Source organism: Heterodontus francisci, chromosome 30, assembly GCF_036365525.1.
Source record: "Heterodontus francisci isolate sHetFra1 chromosome 30, sHetFra1.hap1, whole genome shotgun sequence".
NCBI classification, from domain to species: domain Eukaryota; kingdom Metazoa; phylum Chordata; class Chondrichthyes; order Heterodontiformes; family Heterodontidae; genus Heterodontus; species Heterodontus francisci.
This window is the reverse complement of record NC_090400.1, coordinates 51,176,501-51,197,809: the sequence shown is the minus strand read 5'-3', so window position 1 is coordinate 51,197,809 and position 21,309 is coordinate 51,176,501. Positions and strand designations below refer to the sequence as shown.

Below are 21,309 nucleotides of genomic sequence, written 5' to 3'. Positions count from 1 at the left end.
GACTATCCCTGATTAACCCTGTCCCTCAGAATATGTTCCAATAGTTTCCCTACTGCTGATGTTAGACTCACTGGCTTGTAATTACCTGGTTTATCTCTACTACCCTTCTTGAATAATGGTAGCACATACACTGTCCTCCAGTCCTCTAGGCAGTGGCCAGAGAGGACTTGAAAATTTGTGCTAGAGCCCCTGCAATCACCTCCCTTGCCTCACACAACAGCCTAGGATACATCTCATCTGGGCCTGGGATTTATCCACTTTTTAAGCCCGTTAAAACAGCTAATATCCCCCTCCCTTTCAATGCAAATTTGTTCAATTTGTTATAAGAAACTGATAATTTTGTTCATTCTGGGATAAAGAGTATGACTGTATCGGTAACTGGGTAAACATTTAAATATATGTTGTGACCTGTGGAGAAGCAGAACTAGGGCGAGACAGTGCACTCCTCCCGTCTCGGTCATACCAGCTTTTAATTGTGATAAAAACTAGTGAAAAATTCAGCTTTCCGAATGAAGCAGAATTTGCATTCAGCCCATACAGCTGCCAAAGATGGAAACTAAATGCATGTTGACTGTCCAAGTTACACAAATATATCTGAAAAACACCTAGACTAGCTGTGAAGGAGGGAGAAGTACAGCATTAAATGCATATTTTGGCTACATTCTCCCAACTCGGATAAAACAGAGTTGGAAACCAAAGTGGGCAGGTTAATGCCCTCAATGCCAATTTACCGACCATTTCATAAGTAATGCCTACATTAGTTCAACCCATCTGTCTCCATCCTACTTCAGTCACACTTATTGCAGCATGCAGAAATTGGTGAAATATCTACAGGCCTAGGTAGAGTCTGCAACAGTTTGTGTACTTTTACAATTTACCAGTTTCATTCAAAGCAAAGGGAGCTTTTTCTTCAACACGTGTTACTAGCACAGGTACTGGGTGGGTGGCTGAGGCCACTTTTCCCTACCAGGATGTTAAACTAACTAATCTTCAGCCCTCCTGCACACATCCACACTCAATACAGCCCTCAAATAAAACATAGGGGAAAATCACTAATCTATTCTTCAATCTCCCTCAGGATACTAGGATGCATCCCATCCGGCCCTGGCACAGCTTGAATTCCTGCTCACTAAACAGCTAGATCCGCTATCAATCCTGTGTGGGTGTGTCAAGTGTGATGGGACTGAGCACAGCCTGGGCATGATGCAACAAATGTGAAAAATGGCTAACTTCAAGAGGGGTACCGAAGAGGCTACCAACATGGGAACACAGCATTTGCAGGGGGAAAAAGAGGGAGCAATTACAGTTCATCTAAAGGCAGTGAAGTCTGAGCTTCTTGCTGATCATGTCTATTTGGCATTCACTGCAGCCCTCATACTTAGTCACCATGCTACTGTGACACCTTAGAGCATCTTTTAACATAGAAAAGCCTCACAAAGAAGCTGGAAAGAAAAACATTGAGCACAGTGTCAATGGAGGGAATATTAGTTATGGGCGAGGTGGTGAAAAGTTTGGCCCAATAGGGCCTTAAAATGGGAGGAGTGGAGGTGGAGAGGAGGATTCCCAAGAGTGAGGCGACTGAAGACGCAGCCAACAATGGCAGATGTACCAGAGATCAGAGTGCGAAATTACTAGACAACATGGCAGCTCCTCTCAGCACTTAGCCCAATTAATAAGTCCAGAGCACAGGAGGAGGAAAAAAACCAACCCTCTCCCTAGCAGCAAGATATTCCACAGACACTTAGTAAAGCTTTTGACAAGTACCCACATGGCAGACTGGTACAAAAGGTGAAGTCACACGGGATCAGAGGTGAGGTGGCAAGATGGATACAGAACTGGCTCGGTCATAGAAGACAGAGGGTATCAGTGGATGGGTGTTTTTCTGAATGGAGGGATGTGACTAGTGGTGTTCCGCAGGGTTCAGTGCTGGGACCTTTGCTGTTTGTAGTATATATAAATGATTTGGAAGAAAATGTAGCTGGTCTGATTAGTAAGTTTGCGGATGACAAAGGTTGGTGGAGTTGCGGATAATGATGAGGATTGTCAGAGGATACAGATCGGTTGGAGACTTGGGCGGAGAAATGGCAGATGGAGTTTAATCCGGACTAATGTGAGGTAATGCATTTTGGAAGGTCTAATGCAGGTGGGAGGTATACAGTAAATGGCAGAACCCTTAGGAGTATTGACAGGCAGAGAGATCTGGGCGTACAGGTCCACAGGTCACTGAAAGTGACAACGCAGGTGGACAAGGTAGTCAAGACGGCATGCTTGCCTTCATCGGTTGGGGCATAGAGTATAAAAATTGGCAAGTCATGTTGCAGCTGTACAGAACCTTAGTTAGGCCACACTTAGAATATTGCGTGCAATTCTGGTCGTCACACTACCAGAAGGACGTGGAGGCTTTGGAGAGGGTACAGAGGAAGTTTACCAGGATGTTGCCTGGTCTGGAGGGCATTAGCTATGAGGAGAGGTTGGATAAACTCGGATTGTTTTCACTGGAACGACGGAGGTGGAGGGGCGACATGATAGAGGTTTACAAAGTTATGAGCGGCATGGACAGAGTGGATAGTCAGAAGCTTTTTCCCAGGGTGGAAGAGTCAGTTACTAGGGGACATGGGATTAAGGTGCGAGGGGCAAAGTTTAGAGGGGATGCGCGAGGCAAGTTTTTTTACACAGAGGGTGGTGAGTGCCCGGAACTTGCTGCCAGGGGAGGTGGTGGAAGCAGATACGATAGTGACGTTTAAGAGACATCTTGACAAATACATGAATAGGAAGGGAATAGAGGGATATGGGCCCCGGAAGTGCAGAAGGTGTTAGTTTAGGCAGGCATCAAGATCAGCGCAGGCTTGGAGGGCCAAATGGCCTGTTCCTGTGCTGTACTGTTCTTTGTTCTATTGCTCAATAGGAAAAGCACCCAAAATAACCACTTATGCAACCTGATCACCTGAGACAAGCATCTCTAAAATAAGTATACAGTTAAAAGTAAATATAGGTTCAGGACCACCCAAGCGAAGAGTCACTACACCGTCTTCACAGCTAGTCTACCCAAGGTAGACATTATATTCAATTTAAACTGTTGCACTTAATTCATTATGACTTTGGTACATACAATTAAGTCAACAACTGCTCCAAAATTCTCTTCCCCACCCAACAAAAATACAAGTCAGGTCTGTATAATTCACATTAATTTGAATAAAAATCTATTTGAGGGCAGAATGTGCAAGCGCACCCATTCTGGAACTACATGAATTAGCATGCGCTTCAAATTAATCCCATTTTAGGAGCAATAAACCAATCACTGGAGTGCAGGGGTGAAAGTTCCACATCACTGGACCATTGCAGACACTTTTCACAAGGGGGGGGCAGGGAATAAGCTCAGCAGGATTGGCACCGTGGTAGGTGGGTGCACAACCTACCAAATGCTCTCTGGGGGCCACTGTCTCTGGGAAATAGCACTGCGACAAACTAGATGTTAAAATCCAAATTCAGAGTGGCAATTTTATTGCCCACTTTTGCAGACAAAGGCCACTGGTATTACTTGACCCCATAATAGTAGCTCTCATGAGCGGAGTTGAGTTGTGCGCGACTGTAGGAATGTTAGTGTTTGTGTGGTTTTCCCAGTTTACAAAGTGGATGGGAAAAAAAAACTAAGTTGAAAATCAAACAAATCTCACTTGGCAACTGCCCCAGTTAGCAGTTGTAGCTCTAATGTCATGAATAACATAATCACACGAGTGAGTTGCAAACAGCTGAGAAACTGCTCAAATATCAGACTGCACCTAACATCAGCAGTGGTGTTTAAAATTGACATGTAGAGGGATAAGTACTTCCTAAAACTGCCCAAAATAGTCAGTCAGTTTAATACATTATAAGCAGTGCCTATGTAATGCACTCCTATGGTATTGTCAAATGGTTGGTCCAACGTTCCCTTTAATACTTTTCTACCAGGCATGGGCAATTTGTTTAAATGTGCGATCCTTCAAAATTTTTTTGCATGATAGCACATGTGCAATAATTTAAATGGGCTGATTTCTGTACAGGGACCTGGAGATACTCGAGCAGCTTCAAGGAGAACATTGGTGGGAGTCATTTGACCAATTCTGTGCCCAAGCTAGGCAAGGACAGGGCCAGTGGTAGGGGGACTGTATGTACTGTCTGGATAGATTTGTCCTTGTACTTCAGCGCTATTATTCCAGCGAAGAAAGCCTGCTGAGCACAAAAATAGAATCAGAATGGTTACAGTACAGAAAGCAGCCATTCGCTCCATGCCAATTCAGTTTTAGAGATACAGCACTGAAACAGGCCCTTCGGCCCACCGAGTCTGTGTCGACCATCAACCACCCATTTATACTAATCCTACACTAATTCCATATTCCTACCACATCCCCACCTGTCCCTATATTTCCCTACCACCTACCTATACTAGGGGCAATTTATAATGGCCAATTAACCTATCAACCTGCAAGTCTTTGGCATGTGGGAGGAAACCGGAGCACCCGGAGGAAACCCATGCAGACACAGGGAGAACTTGCAAACTCCACACAGGCAGTACCCAGAATTGAACCTGGGTCGCTGGAGCTGTGAGGCTGCGGTGCTAACCACTGCGCCACTGTGCCACCCTACCACTACCACGCACAACCCACCCTAGTCCTTTCCCTGTCACCCTGCAAAACTTCCCTTTCAGGTAGTTTCCAATTCCCTTTTGAAAACCAGGGTTGTACCTGCCTTCACCACACTCAGGCAGTATATTCCAAATCCTAACCACTTGGTCACCTTTGATTCTTTTGCCAACCACCTTAAACCCCCATCCTCTGGTTCTCAACCCTTCCACCAATGGGAACAGTTTCTCCATCGACTGTCTGGACCCCTCATGCTTTTGAGCATCTAACAAATCTGAAAATTTTCCCTAAGGAGAACAAACCAAAGCTTCTCCATCTGTCCACAACTATGGAATTACAAAAAAAAAAATTACAGACGACTTAGCAGCAACTCCACATGCAGTGGCATAATATCCATCCAATGATTAAAACAGGGGGAACTTGGCACCACTGGAGCATGAAGCAGCTTCCAAGAGAAAAAGTAGATAGCACAAAGTGGCAAAGCCATTTCACACCCATACAGAAATAAGACTCTCATCTGTACCACTCATTTCAAAGTGAATGCAACACTAAATTTACTCAAGTTACAATTCCAGTCAGCAACTAGTGCTTTGATGGAGCCAGCTCTTTGAAAACTGTTTACTAGCAGTGCTTAACCTTTCAAACAGTCACTTTGTTTCCCAGGTTCTTTATCAAAGTGCAGTTGACACTTGCACATCAAATGAAAACAAATCATTAAGTCCAAGCAACTTAAGGAGGTAAAGTCATTTACACATCTGAGGGAAGTAAAAATCATACTGAAGGAAAATTATCACTTCAAATGCAATTGTGAAAAGGATTCCACTTAAAGAATCAATTTCCCCATTACAGAAGCCTGGCAATCTTTCATAATCCAACTGCTGCTACTAGCCCCAAGGTTTGTCTGGAGCAGAGACCCAGCTCAATAAGTACCCTCCCTACTGCTGGTAGACATCAAGGAGAAATCACAAGCGAACCAGATGTTGGGAAGCACCATTTTTGTGGCCACATGCAAATGAAGCTCTTAGCAACCTCCTCCTCCACTTTTTCTTTCATGGGACATGGGTCTTTGTTGCCTATCCCTAATTGCCCTCGAGAAGGTGTTGGTTAGCCACCTTGAAGCACTGCAGTCCATCTGGTGCAGGTACTCCCACAGCACCTTTAAGTGAGTTCCATGTTTTTGAACCCAGCAACAGTGAAAGAACGGCGATATAGTTTCAAGTCAGGATGGCGCGACTTGGAGTGTAATGTGCAGGTGGTGGTGTTCCTATGCGTCTGCTGCCCTTGTCCTTCTAGGTGGTAGAGGTGGCAGGTTTGGAGGGTGTTGTCGAAGGAACCTTGGTGAATTGCCGCAATGTATCTTGTATATGGGCAGTGTCAGCAGCGTGCACCATGGTGAAGTGGGTTGCTTTGCCCTGGATGGTGTCAAGCTTGTGTTGTTGGAGTGGCACCCAGTCAGGCAAATGGAGTGTATTCCACCACACTCTTGACTTTTGCCTTGTAGATGGTGAACAGGCTTTGGAGAGTTACCTGTAGAATTCCCAGCCTCCAACCTGCTCTTGTAGGCACAACATTTATGTGGCTGGTCCAGTTCAATTTCTGGTCAATGGTGACCCCCATAATGTTGATAGTGGGGGATGCAGCAGTGATAATGCCATTGAATGTCATGGGGAAATGGTCAGATTCTCTTGTTTGAGATGGTCATCGCCTGGCACTTGTTTGACTTGAATGTTACTTGCTACCCATCAGCCAAAGCCTGGATGTCATTCAGGTCTTGCTGCATATAGACACTGGCTGCTTCAGTATCTGAGGAGTCACAAATGGTGAACACTGCAATCAAACATCCCCACTTCTGACCTTATGATGGAGGGAAGGTCATTGAAGAAGCAGCAGAAGATGTTTAGGCCTAGAACACTACCCTGAGGAACTCCTGCAGTAATGCACTGGGACTGAGACGATTGACCTCCAACAACCACAACCATCTTCCTTTGTGGTAGATATGACTCCAACCAGTAGAGAGCTCTCCCCACCAACACCTCCCCAGATTCCCATTGACTCATTGAATATGGCATAAAGGAGCATTAGCAAAACTGTCAAATGCTGCCTTGATGTCTGGGGCAGTCACTACCCCTCTGGAGTTCAGCTCCTTTGTCCACATTTGAACCAAGGCTGTAACGAGGTCAGGAGCTGGGTGGCCCTGGCAGAACCCAAACTGAGTGCGAGTGAGCAGATTATTGCTGAGCAAGTGCCACTTGATAGCACAGTCGACAACCCTTTCCATCACTTTGCTGATGATTGGGAGTAGACGGATAGGGTGGTAATTGGCTCGGTGGGATTAGTCCTGATTTTTGTGGACAGGACATACCTGGGCAATTTTCCACTTTGATGGGTAAATGCCAGTGTTGTAGCTGTACTGGAACAGCTCAGGACACAGCCAGTTCTGGGCCACAGGTCTTCTGCACTACAGCTGGGATGTTGTCAGCGGCCACAGCCTTTGCTGTATTCTAAACTCTTGTCAATCATTACCCCTCTTCCCCCTCAAACGTGTGCAGACCAGCTTCCAATATTGATGGTTTGTAGCTAGAACGTTGCTTACTTGTTAACTGCATATATGCACCATGTGGCTATTTACACATTGGTCACCTATTCCTATGGTGACATTCAGCCCCTCAAGCCTGTCCCACCATTCAACTCAATCATGGCTGACATGTATCTTAACTCTAATCTACTGTCCATGACATCATATCCCTCCACACTCTTCCCTATAAAAAAAATACACAGATGTTCAATTGACCCCCAGCCTCATGTTTGTTTTCCTGGGGGTAGGGCAAAAGGGGAGGTGGAGTTCCAGATTTCCACTACCCTACCATCACCCCTCAACAGCCAAGTCCTAACTTTAAAGGTGATGTCACTTTGTTCTAGACTTCACCAGGAGGAAACAGTTTCTCCATAAGTCTTAACTAGTTTACATTATTGTAAACATCCTAATGAAACAGTGCTTTAATTCCACACCTGCAAATGTCTGTTGAGAAACAGAAACGTTGACACATGCTGAATGGCTTCCAAAGAGCTTGCTCAATACATAGTTAAAATTATAATCTGAATCGCCCAGGAAACACTCAGAATCCCCCTTGAAAACAACAAATAGGCTTTGATCGTTGAGCTCCCTTCCACAGATAAAACAGTTCTATATTGCCTCCAAGCCCTCCAAACTGGTGGCCACAAGATTGTTACTTAGAGCAATACATTGCAGAACCTATCCGGGTACAGGCTATTTTAGATCTAGTAATGTGTAATGAGGTAGGATTAATAAGATATCGTAGTTAAGGATCCTCTGGGGGGTAGTGATCACATGGTAGAATTTCAACTTCGGGTCTCAAACCAGTGTCCTCAACTCAAACAAGGGCAATTACGGAGGTATGAAGAAAGTTGTCTAAAGCGGGCTGGGAAAATAGACTAAGGGGAAAGTCAGTGGATGAGCAGTGGCACACATTTAAGCAGATATTTTGTAACGCTAAGCAAAAATTTATCCCAGTCAAAAAAGGGCTCGATGAGAAGGATGAACCTCCCATGGTTAACAAAGGCGGTCACGGAGAGTATCCAACCAAAAACAAAGGCATACAAAGCGGCAAAAACTCGTGGTAGGCCACAGGATTGGGAATTTTTAGGAACCAACAGCCTATGACTTAAAAGTTAATAAGGGAGAAAACCGATTATGAAAGTAAATTGGCAAGAAATATAAACACAACAGCAAAAGGGGCGGCACAGTGGTTAGCACCGCAGCCTCACAGCTCCAGGGACCCGGGTTCAATTCTGGGTACTGCCTGTGCGGAGTTCGCAAGTTCTCCCTGTGACCACGTGGGTTTTCGCCGGGTGCTCCGGTTTCCTCCCACATCCAAAGACTTGCAGGTTGATAGGTAAATTGGGCATTGTAAATTGCCCCTAGCGTCGGTAGGTGATAGGGAATATGGGATTACTGCAGGGTTAGAATAAATGGGTGGTTGTTGGTCAGCACAGACTCAATGGGCCAAAGGGCCTGTTTCAGTGCTGTATCTCAAATAAAAAAAATAAAAAAGGTATATAAAAAGAGTAGCTAAAGTGAGCATGGGACCCTTGGTGGACACCACTGGAGAATTGATAACAGGGAAATGGCAGATAATTTAAATCAAAATTTTGCATCGGTCTTTAGGGTGGAGGACACTATAAACATCCCACAGATATCAGATAAGCAAGGAGCTAATGGAAGGAAAGATCTTTTAACAGTCTCTATCACGAGGGACAAAGTATTTGACAAACTAATGGGACTAAAGGCAGAAAAGGCGCCAAGACCTGATGGCCTGCATCCAAGGGTTTTAAAGGAAGAGGCTGCAGAGATAGTGGAGGCATTGGTCGAAATATTCCAGAGCTCACTGGATTCCGGGAGGGTCCCAGCAGATTGGAAAACCGCTAATGTGACACCTGTTCAAGAAGGGAGGGAGACAAAAAGCAAGAAACTATAGGCCAGTCAGCCTAACATTGGTCGTTGGGAAAATGCTAGAGTCCATTATTAAGGAAGAAATAGCAGGACATTTAGAAAAGTTTAACGCAATCTAACAGAGTCAACATGGTTTTGTGAAAGGAAATAGTGTGACAAATTTGCTAACGTTCTTTGAGAATATAACAAAAAGAGTTGATAAAGGGGAACCGGTAGATGTAATGTATTTAGATTTCCAGAAGGTATTCGATAAGGTGCCACATAAAGGATTATTGCACAAGATAGGAGCTCACAGTATTGGGGGTAATGTATTAACATGGATTGAGGATTGGTTAACTCACAGAAGACAGTCGGGATTAATGGGTCTTTTTCAGGTTGGAAAGACATAACTAGTGGAGTGCCACAAGGATCAGTCCTAGGGTCTCACAATTATTTACTATCTATATTAATGACTTGGGAGGAGGGGGCAGAGTGTAATATATCCAAATTTGCTGACGATACAAAAATAGGTGGGAGAGCATGTGATGAGGACATAAGGAATTTGCAAGGAGATATAGATGGGTTGAGTGAGTGGGCAAAAACTTGACATGGAGTTTAATGTAGGAAAGTGAGGTCATGCACTTTGATAGGAAAGAATCAAAAGGCAGATTTTTTAAATGGAGAGACTCAAAAAAGTGCAGCACAGTTAGCATGCAGGTGCAGCATGTAATTAAGGCGGCAAATGCAATTTTGGCCTTTATTGCTAGGGGGTTGGAGTTTAAAAATAGGGAAGTCTTGTTACAACTGTACAGGGTGTTGGTGAGGCTGTACCTGGAGTACTGTGTATAGTTTTGGTCCCCGTATTTAAGAAGGATATACTGGCATTGGAGACAGTTCAAAAGAGATTCATTCAGCTGATTTCTGGGATGAAGGGGTTGACTTATCAAGAACGGCTAAATAGGTTAGGCCTTTATTGATTAGAGTTTAGAAGAATGAGGGGTGATCTTATTGAAACGTACTAGCATCTGAGGGGGATTGACAGGGTAGATGTTGAGAAGATGTTTCCACTAGTGGGGGAATCTCGAACTAGGGAACATAGTTACAGAATAAGGGGACACATTTAAAATGGAGATACGAAGGAATTTCTTCTCAGAGGGAAGTGAACGTCTGGACTTCTCTACCCGAGAGAGTTGTGGAGGCTGGATCACAAAGTATTTAAAGAGGATGTAGATAGATTTTTGAAATATCAGGGAGTTGAGGGCTATGAGAAGCTGGCATGAAAGAAGAGTTCAGGTCTGGGACAGATCAGCCATAATCATATTGAATGGCAAGGCAGGCTTGAGGGGCCTGCTCCCATTTCTCATGTTATGATGTTCATAACACCCACCTCCCTCAAACCAGACTTCAACTTACAAAAGCAGAAACAAACAGAAGTGGAAACAACTGCATGCAAATAAATTAAGTCAAAATTTCACTTAATTTGGGCTTAAAATAAGTAAAATTCTACACTCAAGTCTGCCAAGTCTCAACTTTTCTCCCCCTCCAGTTACACCCTTTGAAGGAGTAAGTTTGCCTGCTTATCCTGCCCTCCTCTCATTCACTCTCCTCCAGTCAACATAATTAGCATTGTTACAGGCTTCAATATAAACCCTGCAGCCAGGTTACAGCACCAGCTCTCAAATAGACCGAAGCATCAATGGCAAAATTCCCACAGATCTGCTGGCTCGGTTCTAACCTAAACTCACCTTGGTTGCGAACAATGAAACGCACCAGCTAAACAGAGTCTGACACAAGACATGTTTGTACAGAAACATGATCAATTAATTTTGGGAGGGGCAATGGCACAGCCAAAGGACATAAAGTAGTCCATTTCAAGATGTATCTATTAGCATAATCACAACAGTAGTGATTTCAACACTGAAAAGGCAAAATAGATAGCAATTGGTTAAATCAAAAGTAACCCGATTTGTTACTTCCACATAGCACACTTTAAATCTAACTGCACCGTTCTCAACAGAATATCCAATGAAAGGTTAAAAAATACAATACTTTAAAAATTCATTTTGTGGGAAGTGGGCACTGCTGGCTAGGCCAGCATTTCTTGCCCATCCCAAATTTTCCCAGGAACTTACTAGGCCATTTCAGGGGGCATTTTAAGAGTCAACCACATTGCTGTGGGTCTGGCTGGAGTCACATGTAGGCCAGACCAGGTAAGGACAGAAGATTTCCTTGCCCCTAAAAGGCATTAGTGAACCAGATGTATTTTTACAACAATCAATAATGGTTTTATGATTAGATTAGCTTTTTAATTTCAGATTTATTAACTGAATTCAAAGCTCACCATCTGCCTTGGTGGTATTCGAACCCATGTCTCCAGAGCCAGGGCTCTGGATTACAATGATGAAGGGTCACTGACCTGAAATGTTAACTCTGCTTCTCTCTCCACAGATGCTGCCAGACCTGAGTATTTCTTGTTTTTATCTCTGGGTTACTAGTCAAGTGACATTACCACTACACCACTGCCTCCCTAATGGGGTACTAGGAATCTGAATATCGATGCTGAAGTGGTGACTACTTTGAAGTTTCCATCCACTAGAGTCATTTTCAGTGTTACAAAGGTTAAAAGGATAGCCGAACAATCAGATTTAGGTTGGTATTTGCCAGTTACCCGTTTAGGTACAATTCCTAAAAGTGATTTTCAAAGTGTCTACGCTGTTACAGATGACCCAAGTACTGCTCACCATCAAGCCAGTGTACTCCTCCTAATTAGCAACCATTTTTGCACTTGGAAGAAAGGCTGAATCATAGCTAAGTGAAAGTAGGAATAAACCATTTCAATCAGCTCCAATTACAATAGACGCAAAGCTCATCTTGCAACAAGTTTCTTGTTGCCACAAAGGGCACATCAGGGAACAGGCAACATGACTGGCATGTCCTGTGCCAAAAAGAGTGAAAGCCAACGAACAGACAAGTCTTCAATGCACATGTGGAACAACTATGTGTCGGGTATTTCTGTATTTGCCCTGCACTAAAAATACAAATATACAACACAAAGCAATGTTATTTATCATTGAGAAACTATGAATTGAAGCCAATTCTAGACAACACCTGAAGTAATTAAATACCTCAGGATGTTTTAAAGCCCCAGCTCCAAGGCCTGACCATCCCCCAATCATTTAAAGCCTCTTGCTTTGAAGGGTCGGTGTCTATTTCTGGCAGCATTAAGCTAGTCGCCCGCACCCCCGCCTCCCAGCTGATCTGAGCCGGGCACCAAACAGCACCCCCCCGGCCTTGTTATGGAAAGTGATGGTGGGAGGGGAGGGAAAGGCCGCTCCCCACCCTCCCGGTGAAGGTGAACAGGGGCCGCCCAGTGACCTCCACCCGGGATTATCCCTCCAGCCGGGCCTCCCCGGGGGGCACCATCCTCCTGTCGTTCCCCAGGGGGGTCTCACACCCACCGCCCCCCGCCGCCAGCCCCAGCGGCTCCGCATGCTGCAGCCCGACCTTGGCCGCACGTTAGGGTCACCTCGGCAAAAAGCGCACCGTTAGTCCCGCCAGGGCCGCGGCGGCCGGTCCCCGGCTTCCAGCGGAGGAAGAAGCCGCAGATGGAGCGGGGAAAGGGGGCGTGAGTACCGGTATAAACTGAACCCCCTCCCTCCCCACACACACACCGGCTGACAGGCCGCAGCCGGGGACTCGCGTAGCCACTCACCCGGGGATGGAGTAGAAGAAGAGGCGGCTTCAGGAGGAGGTGCCGGAAAGCCCAGACTCGCTCGCTGCTCTGTAGGCCGCTCAGGCTGCGCTCAATCCCCGGGCTCCAGCTGGGTGCTGCTGCCGCGCGGCTCCGCTTCCAGCGCCGGCCCACGTGCTTTCACCCTCCCCTGCAGACTCCCCGCCTCTCGCGAGAACTCGCCTCCAGGCCCCGCCCACCGCCCTGCGACAGCCAGACTCAGGCCCCGCCCACCATCGCCTGGCCCCGCCTATTCACAAGATGCACTCACTTCCTGGAGCGCAAGCCCTCAGCTGGATCCTGGGCTCGGGGGAAATCTTAGGGAAAGTGGCTGTTAAACCGTCAACGTCCAATTGGACACGTAGCCCCCAAACCCATGTCCAATCAATCAGCAATCAGTGTTAAATAAAGTCTTAAAGGGGCAACAACTCCATTGCAATCAATGAAAGACTGGTGTAGAACCAGCACATTCTTGACCTCCAATTGTCACACTGTTGGTTGCATTTCACAGCACAGATGCAGGCCATTCGGCCCAACAGTTCTAATGTTTGTGCTCTGCATGAGCTTCCTCGTTAGATTTCATCTAACCCTATCAGCAGATTCTTTTCTAGAGTCATAGAGTCATACAGCACAGAAACAGGCCCTTCGGCCCATCGTGTCCGTGCCGACCATCAAGCACCCAACTATTCTAATCCCATTTTCCATTTTCTTCTTAATACATTTATCCAGCTTCCCCTTCGGTGCCAACATTTCCTATTCAATTTTCCTATGTGCACTGACAGGTTTTCGATTTAGGTTCTGGTCAATAGGTAACTCTGAAGCCAGTTTTTCAAACCGCTTTCCCAATCCCATCTTCTATTTTTAAAATAACATATGTTCATCAACAGGTAATTTCCTGGTATACAAAATGAGGGCCATTGATTCATAGAATCATTAGAGCATGGAAGGCAGCCATTCAGTCCATTGTGTGTGTGCTGGCTGTCATATAGCTATCTGGCCAAATCCTGATTTCCAGCTCTTGGTCTGTAGCCTTGTAGGTTGCGGCACTTCAAGTGCACATCCAAGTAGTTTTTAAATGTTATGAGGGTTTCTGCCTCTACCACCCTTTCAGATAGTGAGCTCCAGATTCCACCACCCTCTGGGTGAAAACATTTCACCTCGAATGCCCCATCCCCTCTAAACCTTTTATCCTAAATCTATGCCCCCTGGTTATGGACCCTCCAACCAAGGGAAATAGGGCCTTCCTGTCCACTCTATATAGACCCTCAGCCTCCTCTGTTCCGAAGAAAAGGCGCAGTGGTTAGCACCGCAGCCTCACAGCTCCAATGACCCGGGTTCAATCCTGGGTACTGCCTGTATGGAGTTTGCAAGTTCTCCCTGTGTTTGCGTGGGTTTCCTCCGGGTGCTCCGGTTTCCTCCCACATGCCAAAGACTTGCAGGTTGATAGGTAAATTGGCCATTAGTAATTGCCCCTAGTATAGGTATGTGGTAGGGAAATATAGGGACAGATGGGGATGTGGTAGGAATATGGGATTAGTGTAGGATTAGTATAAATGGGTGGTTGATGGTCGGCACAGACTCGGTGGGCCGAAGGGCCTGTTTCAGTGCTGTATCTCTAAACTAAACTAAACTAAAACAGTTTTAGCTTATCCAATCTTTGCTCATAACTAAAATTCACTGCTGCTCAGATCCTATGTTACACCCGAGTCTTGTTTACCCTGGGTAATTTTTCCCTCCCTAATCTATTAGCATCAAGTCCCACCTTGCTGCCCTGGCTAAAATCAGTTAATGCAAAACAGATCAGCTCCAATGGAACACTGAGTGATATCTTTATTCATTCAACCATTGAAGAAGTCTTATTTTTGCTTCTTTGCAAAAATAATGCAACTGTGTCTTTGCATCAAAACACATAATTGTATCAGTTTCCACGTGAGATCATTATAATAATGATGTTCAGTTGGCATTCCCGTTTCTTCAGACTGCTGAACAAATTTTGACAAAATCTATTCGAATGAAGATGTCATACTTTAAGATCCTATCAGAACTGACAAGTTCCTGAAAGCAGTTTCAGTGGGATAATTGGATGCAGTGGACTGACCTGCAATAAGAAAAAAATGTAAAATCTCTGTTAAAAAGGCACTTAAAAGAGTTTGACAAATCATTGCAGCATGGTGATGTATGCAGCATCAGAAAGCATCATTCATCACAAAAATATCACTGCATTCGAAAGGCTGTACACATCTTGTCCTGGGCATGAAGATACGAACTCTTTAAAATAATTGTCGATGTTATTCAAAAGCATTGAATTACAAAACTGATGTATATGCGACATATTGGTTTATAGATCAGGAGGCTCCATCTAGAGTTAGAGTTCTCAATTGGGGCAAGGCCAATTTTACTAAGCTGAGGAGTGATTTAGCGAAAGTGGACTGGAAACATCTACTTGAAGGTAAATCAGTGTCAGAGCAGTGGGAGGCATTCAAAGGGGAGATTCAAGGGGTTTAGAGCAAACGTTCCCACAAAGAAAAAGTGTTGGACGGCCAAATCTAGAGCCCCAAGAATGTCAAGAAACTTACAGGGTACGATAAGGCAGAAAAGGAAAACTTATGTCCGACACTGAGAATTCAGAAAGCTGAGAGGAGTATAGGAAGTGGAGGGGTGAAATCAAAAAGGAAATTAGGAAAGCTAAGAGAGGGCACGAAAGAATATTGGCAAGCAAAATCAAGGTGAACCCAAAGATGTTTTATCAATACATTAAGAGTAAGAGGATAACTGAGGAAAGAGTAGGGCCCATAAAAGACCAAAAAGGTAACCTATGAGTAGGGGCGGAAGATGTTGGTATTGTTCTTAATAAATACTTTGCGTCTATCTTCACAAAAGATGGGGACAATGCAGATATTGCGATTAAGGAAGAGGGGTGTGAAGTATTGGATATAATAAACATAGAGAGAGTGGAAGTATTAATGTGATTAGCATAGTTGAAAGTTGATAAATCACCAGGGCCAGATGAAATGGACCCCAGGCTGTTAAAGGAAGCAAGGGAGGAAATAGCAGAAGGTCTGACCTTCCTTTTTCAGTCCTCACTGGATACAGGTGTGGTGCTGGAGGATTGGAGGACTGCTAACATTGTATCTCTGTTTAAAAAGGGAGCGAGGGATAAACCAAAAAATTACAAGCCAGTCAGTCTAACCTCAGTAGTGGACAAATTATTGGAGTCAACTCAGAGAGACAGGATAAACTGTCACTTAGAAGGGCACAGATTAATCAAGGACAGTCAGCATGGATTTGTTAAGGAAAGATCTTGTCTGACCAACTTGATTGACTTTTTTGAAGAAGTAACAAGGAAGATTGATGAGGGTAGTGTATTTGATGTGGTCTACATGGATTTTAGCAAGGCTTTTGACAAGGTCCCAAATGACAGACTGTGTAAAAAAAAAAGCCCATGGGATCCAGGGAAATGTAGCAAGCTGGATACAAAATTGGCTCAGTGACAGGAAACAATTGTTGACAGGTGTTTTTGCGACTGTAGGGCTGTTTCCAGTGATTGTTCCGCAGGGCTCAATACTGGGTCCACTGCTTTTTGTGTTATATATTAGTGATTTGAATGTAAATGTAGGGGGCATGATCAAGTGATATGCGGATGACACAAAGATTGGCAGTGTGGTAGATAGTGAGGAGGATAGCTGTAGGCTGCAGGAAGATATCAATGGACTGGTCAGGTGGGCAGAAAAGTGGCAAATGGAATTCAACCCAGAGGAGTGTGAGGTGATGCATTTGGGGAGGTCGAACAAGGCAAAGGAATACATGATTAATGGGAGAATACTGAGAAATGTAGAGGAAGTGAGAGGCCTTGGAGTGAATGTCCACTGATCCCGGAAGGTAGCAGGACAGGTCGATAAGGTGGTTAAGAAGGCATTTGGAATCCTATCTTTTATTAGCTGAGGCATAGAATATAAGAGCAGGGAGATTACGCTGGAGCTGTATAAATCATTGGTTAGGCCACTACTTGAATATTACGTGCAGTTCTGGTCACCTCATTACAGAAAGGACGTAATTGTTCTAGAGAGGGTACAGAGATGATCTACAGGATCATCCTGTAAAAGCAAAATATTGCAGATGCTGGAAATCTGAAATAAAATCAGAAAATGCTGGAAATACTCAGCAGGTCTGGCAGCATCTGCGGAGCGAGAAGCAGAATTAATAGTTCTGATGAAAGGTCACAGACCTGAGACATTAACTCTGCTTCTCTCTCCACAGATTTAAGAGGATGTTGCTGGAACTAGAAAGATGCAGCTATAAGGAGAGGTTGGATAGTCTGGGGTTGTTCTACTTGGAATAGGAAAGGCTAAGGGGAGATCTAATTGAAATGTACAAAATTGTGAGGGGCCTGGATAGAGTGATGCGAAGGCCCATTATACATTAGCAGAGAGGTCAGTGACTGGGGGGGGGGGGCGTAGATTTAAAGTGATTGGTAGAAAGATTAGAGGGGAGATGAGGAAAAATATTTTCACCCAGAGGGTGGTAGGGGTCTGGAACTCACTGCCTGAAAGGGAAGTAGAGGCAGGAACCCTCAACTCATTTAAAAGGTGTCTGGATATGCAACTCAAGTGCGGTAACCTGCAGGGCTACGGACCACCTGCTGGAAGTAGGATTAGACTGGGTGGCTTGTTTTTTGGCCAATGCAGACATGATGGGCCAAGTGGCCTCTTTCTGTGCCGTAAATTTTCTATGTTTCTTGTTATGATCCTGTCGTTTTAATTTTTTTTTCCGGGAATTACGCAGTGTGCCTTTAAGGCTGGAAAAGGATCAATACCGCTTTAAGGCAACAAGCTCCAGGGACTGAGTCAAAGAATGCATTCTCGTTGCCGTAGGATACAGCCAGCTTCAAATGTGCATTCTCTTGCCGTAGATTACAGCTATTTGGAGAACAAGGACAAAGATACAATGTTGCCGATTGTTGTTTGAAACTAGCTGAAAAATTGGCTTTTGAGAGGCAGTTAAAAGACACAGATAGAGGTGATGCAGTAGAAAAATCAACAATAGGAAGACAGACCATTTCTCACGCTGCTGTTGTCACAAGACAATTTAACCCGTGATGGTCAATGTTTGTGCAGCTTCTCCACCTGCTTGTAATATGTGTATGAAGACAGGGCAGACAACAAAAGGGCAATGATCACCAAGTCAGGAGAATTTGATAGGATGAAGCAGGTAGTACTTCAGAAGAGTCATGTAAAACAGAAAAGCAGAATGGGACAGGAAGGGACAGAGAGACTAACGATAGGTAGCCAAGACTAGTTTTTTCACCTTGATAGGCTGTTAAACCAGGACCTGGATTTTAAAATACAGAAACAACAGAATCCCTCATCGACAAAATGTCATTGCTCACCAAAGCTAGTGACAAAATTAGATAAACACAATTACAAATAAAGAGTGCCCTTCAGTTCCTCCAATAAAGCGATTCTCTTAAATTCACTTATGGCTATATCTCAGTCTATCACTGTTGATTCCGATTCAGGTTTAACAAGATAATTATTAACAAAAAGCTTTATGTGCAAAAAGTTGAGAGGTTGTTACTGCATGCAGGGTGGGGGCAGGGGGCGGTGTGGGAGGTACGGGGGTAGCCCTTTAAAAAATTTAAATGACCCCGCAGGGCTGGCTGCCCTTTAAAAACGGCGCCAGCATCTGTGCACACGCAGCTGACGCCATTGCCGGTATCGGAGAGCCCGATCCCTCCGCATGATTGAGGGTGTGGGGGTGGGGTGGCCGGATCAGCTTTTTATCCTGGGCGGCGCGGCCCACATGTGCAGGCTTCCATTTTTTTGCCTGCCTCCAGGAGCGGCGTCAGGAGAAGTAAATCCACCCCAGCTTTTCCAAACTTCGGACAAGTTCATGGTTTTCCGCGGGCTTTTTAAAAATAAATCAGAACCCACATGAAAACCCCGAACTTGTCCGAAGTTCGGAAATGCTGTCTGGGAGAAGAAGCCAATGGGAAATTTCTCATCCCTGAAATTACCAGTCACAGACCTCAAAATCTATTACCATGGACATTGGTGTCCGTGTACAGACATTTTGCCGACCCCTGGTTTGGGAGGGTGTAAATTAGTTTGGCAATGAGATGGGAACTTGAACGTGGATTCAGAAGGGAGAGAAGCAAAGTTTGAAATGGAAGACAGTAAACTAGTAATTAAGTGTGGAAGGCAAAGGAAACAAAGACTGGAAACAGACAACAAAGGCAGAGCTAAATTGGGCATACTTCAATGCAAGGAGTCTAGCGAATAAAGCAGATGAGCTGAGGGAACAGATAGACACATGGAAGTATGATATCTTGAAATATGGCTTTAAGAAGGGCAGGAATGGCAGCTACACATTCCTGGTCACAGGGTTTTCAGACAAGGTAGAGAGGGGGGTATAAAAGGAGGTGGAGGGGGGGGGGTCGCAATATTGGTTAAAGAGGCAATTACAGCTATGAGGAGGGATGATATGCCAGAATGATCATCAAATGAGGCCACTTGGGTTGAACTGAAGAACAAAAAAGGGGCAATCACACAGGCAGCATATTATAGACCCCGAAATCATCAGGGGGAGATTGAAGTGCAAAAGCAATTGAACACTAATAATAGGGGATTTCAGCTACCCTAATATTATCTGGGATAGAATCAATGTAGAAGGTACAAAGAGCACAGAATTCTTAAAATGTATACGGGAGAACTTTTTTAGTTGGTATGTAGCAAACTCAACAAGAAATGGGGGGTTCTGCACTTAGTTTCAGAGAATGAAGCTGGGCAGGTGGAAGTAAAGCCTGGCTCGGGTATAAAATTAAAACCCGACCTGGGCCCAACCCAACAACAGCCAACCTGAACCCGACCCGGGCCTGAGTCTTTTAAGTTTTTTAAATGCCTGACCCGACCCGAACCCGACACATAGAGTCGGGTTTGGTCGGGCTCGGATCGGGTAGTCAGGCTTTAGATGGAAGGCATATCAGCGAAGAGCATTCTGATGGTCGTGATCATAATTCATTTGGATTTGGTGTAGTTATGGAAAAGGACAAAGATAGACCAAGAGTAAAAGTTCTTAATTGGGGAAAGAATAATTTTACTAAGCTGAGATGTGATGTTGCAAAAGTGGACTGGAAAGAGCTGCTTGAACGTAAATCAGTGTCAGAGCAGTGGGAGGAGATAATGAGGGTTCAAAGCAAATATGTTGCCACAAATTTTGAGCTCTCTTCATATCAAAAAGCATACAGGGTAGGATAAGACAAAAAAGGGAAGCTTATGTCAGATACCAAGAGCTCCATACTGCAGAAAGCCTAGAAAGTGTAGGGGTGAAATTAAAAAGGAAATTAGGAAAGCAAAGAGAGGGCATGAAAAAAATATTGGCAAGTAAAATCGAGGCAAACCCAAGATGTTCTAAAAATACATAAAGAGCAAGAGGATAACTAAGGAAAGAGTAGAGCCTTTTGAAAACCAAAAAGTGAAGTTGCGTGTGGAGGCGGCAGCTGTGGGCATGGTTCTTCATGAATATTTTGCATCTGTCATCACAAAAGAGGGGGATGATGCGGACATTCTAGTTAAGGAGGAAAAGTGTGAAACATTGGATGAGGTAAACATAGTGAGGGGAAATATTAAGGGATTCAGGAACTTTGAAAGCAGACAACCCGTCAGGCCCGGATGAAGGGTATTCCAGGCTGTTAAGAGAAGCAAGGGAGGAAATAGCGGAGGCTCTGACCATCATTTTCCAATCCTCTCTGGCTACAGGTGTGCTGCTTGAGGACTGCTAACGCTGTACTGTTGTTTACAAAGGGAGAAAGGGGTAGACCGAGCAATTACAGGCCAGTCAGCCTAACCTCGGTTGGAAGAAATTCTGAGGGACAGTGTTACTCATCATTTAGAAAGGCACGGATTAATCAAGGACAGTCAGCATGATTTATTAATGGGAAGGCCGTGCCTGACTAATGACTGAATTGTTTGAGGAGGTAACAAGTGGGGTTGACTAAGGCAGCACTTTTGATGTGATCTATATGATTTTTACAAGGTTCTTTACAAAGTTCCACATGCAGACTGGTCAGAAAGAAATGCCCATGGGATCCAAGGGAAAGTGGCAAGTTAGATTCAAAATTGGCTCAGTGGCAGGAAGCGAAGGTAATGGTCAAAATGTGTGTTTTAGTGACTGGAGGACTGTTGCCAATGAGGTTCCGCAGGGCTCAGTAGTACTGGGTCCTTTGCTTTTCAGCCAATCCGATTCACTCCACGTAATATCAAGAAACGACTGAATGGTCTGGACACTGCAAAGACTATGGGCCCTGACAACATTCCGGCAATAGTACTGAAGACTTGTGCTCCAGAACTAGCCGTGACCCTAGCAAAGATGTTCCAGTACAGCTACAACACTAGCATCTACCTGACAATGTGGAAAATTGCCCAGATATGTCCTGTGAACAAAAAGCAGGACAAATCCAATCCAGCCAATTATCAGTCTACTCCCAATCATCAGCAAAGTGATGGAAGGGGTCA

General features: G+C 44.7%; 1 protein-coding gene across 2 annotated transcripts in view; it reads right to left on the bottom strand.

Annotated features, from left to right (window-relative positions):
• akap1b (A kinase (PRKA) anchor protein 1b) overlaps positions 1-12,969 on the bottom strand; it is a 62,666-nt gene extending 49,697 nt beyond the window's left edge. For both annotated transcript variants that reach the window (XM_068010597.1, XM_068010598.1), the window contains exon 1: positions 12,782-12,969. The gene's annotated coding sequence lies outside the window, so the exon portion shown is untranslated. The remainder of the gene's footprint in view (positions 1-12,781) is intronic.
• Between the last annotated feature and the right edge of the window lie 8,340 nt (positions 12,970-21,309).